Raw genomic sequence first — 4081 nt, 5'->3', positions numbered from 1 at the left:
GGTAAGAGAGAATCCTTACTATTTCTCTTTTTAATAGAGAGAAGCAGAACTCAATTATTGAATTCTAAATTGTACAATTTATCTTCAGGATTTAAGAGTTGATCTCTGATCTATAGTAGGAGGTGGAATCTGGCAAAGGCAGATTGTTGGTAGTATCACGCCTTCCACTCAGCTAAAGAATGGATGAACACATAGTAAGAATAATAAATATGTAGCCTTTCTGAATATAGACTTAACCTAATTTGCATGTATTGGTATGGCATATTGAGTCAAATAACAGATAACTTAATTGTAAACCAAGTAACAGATCAGTTTAATTAATTAATTAAAGCCAAATACCAGATCAGTTTAATTTTAAGAAACATTAAAATAGCCATCTGGGGAAATGGATGTGGCTCAACCAATTGGGTTCCTGTCTACCATACAGGAGGTCGAGGGTTTGATGCCTGAGGCCTCCTGGTGAGGGCAAGCTGGCCCACCCAGAGTGCCGGCCCGCACAGGTGTGCCCCCTGCATGCAAATACCACCCAGCATGGGAAAGCTGCCCTGAAAAGGAGTGCCAGCTGATGCTGAGAGCTGGTATAGCAAGATGATGCAGCAAGAGATGCAGAGGAGAGAAAATAAGATGATGTAACAGAACAGGGAGTCGAGGTGGCGCAGGAGGAATCACCTCTCTCCCACTCCAAAAGGTCGTCCCAGGATGGGTTCCTGGAGCTGCCTAATGAGAATATAAGCAGACACAGAAGAACACACAGTGAATGGACACTGAGAGCAGACAACGGGGGGAACGGTGGGGGGGTTGGTAGGGAGGGAGAAATAAATAAAATAAAATAAATCTTTAAAAAAAATAGCCATATGACTAACAATGAATAGAGTTTGTAATTGTAGAACAATGTAAACATATTTTGTGGTTACCATGTGTTTACTCTTTAGATTTTGCTAGTCTGAATTTCACTCATCCATATAACTAACCTTTGAGGTTGGTAGCACTATAACTTTCATTTACTGGACAGAAGAATGAGGCAGAGAAACTAAGTAACTTGCCCACAGTCATACAACTAGAAAGTGGTAGAGGCAGAATAAGAATCCAGATAGTCCACCCAGAGCCTGTCCCCCTGATCACTACATTGGGACAGCTTTTATAAAATGAGATGGCATTTGTGAAGGTATCTCCCACAGATCAGATATCCAATGGACGTTCAGTTCTTTTCCTTTCCTTTGTCAAATAAAAAATAAATCCAGACTTGGTAAGGAGAGGCTTTATTCAAAAGAATTATTGTAAGTGGTAAAAATGACTATTGCAATGGGGAGAACACTTTGACAGTATGTTAGGCAAATGGTTCAAGATTTTGGCAAAAAAAGTTCTTCTTTTATATGGAGGAAAGAACTGGGTATGGGAAAGCTGGATAAAAGGTGTCATGATCAAATAGATCTTTAGAATATTTTTTTTTTTTTTGCTGATGCAGTCTATTTTCTGGGAATGCTCTTAGAAGTTCAGAGGCCTGGGGGAGGGAGAGAAGCTTAACTAAAGTATTGTTAAGCATTTTGTTAGGATTTTGATCAGCATGGACAAACAATTCAGTTACTTATTTATGAGGTCAAGAATTGGAATTTGGAGGGTCTGTGTCTGGCCTTGTCACAGATAAACAAGGGGATATCGTTGAGTCTTATGTGAGTTATAAGAGGGAAGGATGGTTCGTTCCTTGTAGTAAGGTGCTTTTTGAAACACAAAGGGCGGTCAGGTTCTTAAACACCATTGCTTTCTAGAATCACATGTTTGGGTAAATTTCTTCATTGCCATTCTTCTGAAGAACGTCTTGAGATAAGAATTCCCTTTAAATCTGACAGTTTATAGATTTCCATTAAAGTATCTGAATGCATATAATAACCAAAATTTTTTTGTGAGTTCAGATTTATAGGTAAATGTAGATATAACATTTTATATTTACTAGATAATCTCGTTTCATTTGTAAATGTCCTAAAAAATTAGCAGACTTTGAAAAACAAGAGGAAATAGATGAAATTTTCCCCTGGATGATATGATGTGTTTCTTAAGACCGACAGGTGTGTTGTCCTCTGGAAGAAGTACCTTCACTCACTGTACATAGACATTGTTGATGAGTCAGATGAGATAGAAAGGTGCCAGTGGCATTGAAATCACCCGAAAAGACATGCACTAAAGTGCAGATTCCACGGCCTTCATTACAGACTCTTGGGGCCTGCAGTGAAATAGTAATTTTTAACCAGTACCCTACTCATATTTATGAACAATAATGTCTGTGAATAGAATTGGATTAAAAAAAGAGTAGTACTCTCTACTTCAGTCCAAACCTCCCTAAATCTGCTTGGGGAGTTTCCCTCTCTTTTTGATCAATGTCTGAGTCTCACTGAACACTGTGGTGGAGCCGAACTCTCATTGGAATGTGACTCAGGCTGCAAACTGGGCCCAAGAAGCATAGAAATGTGCCTGGCTTTACAAGAATAGAGTAGAAACTAACGAGAGCAATGTCAAATAAAGTAAGTATGCAGCAGTGTTATGAATATTGTAAATTACCAAGGAAATGTAAATGGCATTATCATTACTGCCGCTATCGCTATAGTAAGAAACAATTTAGTAGAGGGAGGGCATTTCCTTATTAGGTAGAGATGCATCAGAAATTTATTTTCCTTTTTGTATGGCTCATTTCTTGCAGTAGTTTTTGACTCATCAAAAGGGAAAAGCGGTCTTCATGATGGCAACAATAATCAAAGGAAATTATATGTATTCTAAGTGGAGATGTAGCATGACTCCACTGCACCTGTCTCCTGTCTAATCTAAAATGTCTTATTCTCATATCCTGTCCAGGAAAGCTCCTTCAAGTTGTTCTCTGCTCAGTCACGGCTAGTGTGTAGGGTAGAAAGGTGGGGTTTGGACTTAGGGGTAGATACATTCTTTGGTGCATTTTAGTATGAAAAGAGGAGCAGAGTAATTGGGACTTTAAACATGAAACAAAGAGATGGAGAGTCGATGGGGCATCCAGCAACCTGAGTACAAAGTCAAAATCCCCAAATCCGCTTTGAGTGCCTGGTATTTGGACCTTGCTCTTCCTGAGGCCCATTGCTCACTTTGTACCAAGCTTCCTCAATACAACTCCCATTTCTTGATGCTCCTAGTCTATTTCAGTCTCCATTCCTTGCCTTCAGAAGGCCTATAGTGGCAATCATCTATAATGGGAATGATTATTTGAAGGTATGAGCCTCGTGTTGTGGAAAAGAGCTGCAGAGGGGTTTCTTATATGGATCTTACGTTTGAAAGGAGGCATATGTGGTAGACTGAGGGCATCAAGATCCCTGTACTTTTCCTTCTCTGCAGCCACCTCCTTTGCCATGTGACTTTGCCTTTCAAAAGGCTGGAGAAAATTTCCTCAGCTCTTGAATCTGGGCTGGCCGTATCAAGTAGCAGAGTAGAATACGGCAAAGGGGATTGTAAGACTACAAGTCACAGTGCAAGGGGCCTCTTGAGTGTCCCCTTCTGCTCTCGTGCTCTTTACATTGCCAGGAGAACTTGCCATCACTGTGCTACTGGAGGATGTTTGCTCTGTATGTGTGAGCAATAAGCAGTTACTGTTTAAGCCGCTGATGCTTCATGTTGCCAGTTACGCAATATTATTGTGGCATTAGGCAGCTGATACAGCTTGAGATGAATGGTGATTACAGTGGAGACAAAAGCTAAAATATTTGCCTACTTGGGTTGGGGTAGAGGAAGGTGTGGATTTATACTTGAAAATTAATTGGATCACTCCTCTGATATGAATATACATAATTAACTAATTTAACAACATCAGAGACAGAAGATTACGTCTAACTTTGATTTAGTATTCCTGGAGCTTCAAAGTTTAAAACATTTGTTGTAAGTGATTACATACTATCAGGTAATTATATCTGTCAGGATTTATCACTTGCCCAGGTTCTTGCTTCAGTATAAACAATACAGTTTTACCAGAAACTTTTTTATCTATTTTCTTTGTCACTTAAAATTACCTCTTGGTTTCCATTTTTTCGTTTTCACTAAGCTCTCCATCCCCAATTTTTTTTTTTTTTTT

The sequence above is a fragment of the Dasypus novemcinctus genome, chromosome 2 (assembly GCF_030445035.2).
Source record: "Dasypus novemcinctus isolate mDasNov1 chromosome 2, mDasNov1.1.hap2, whole genome shotgun sequence".
Lineage (NCBI taxonomy): Eukaryota > Metazoa > Chordata > Mammalia > Cingulata > Dasypodidae > Dasypus > Dasypus novemcinctus.
Note: the sequence above shows the minus strand (reverse complement) of the source record.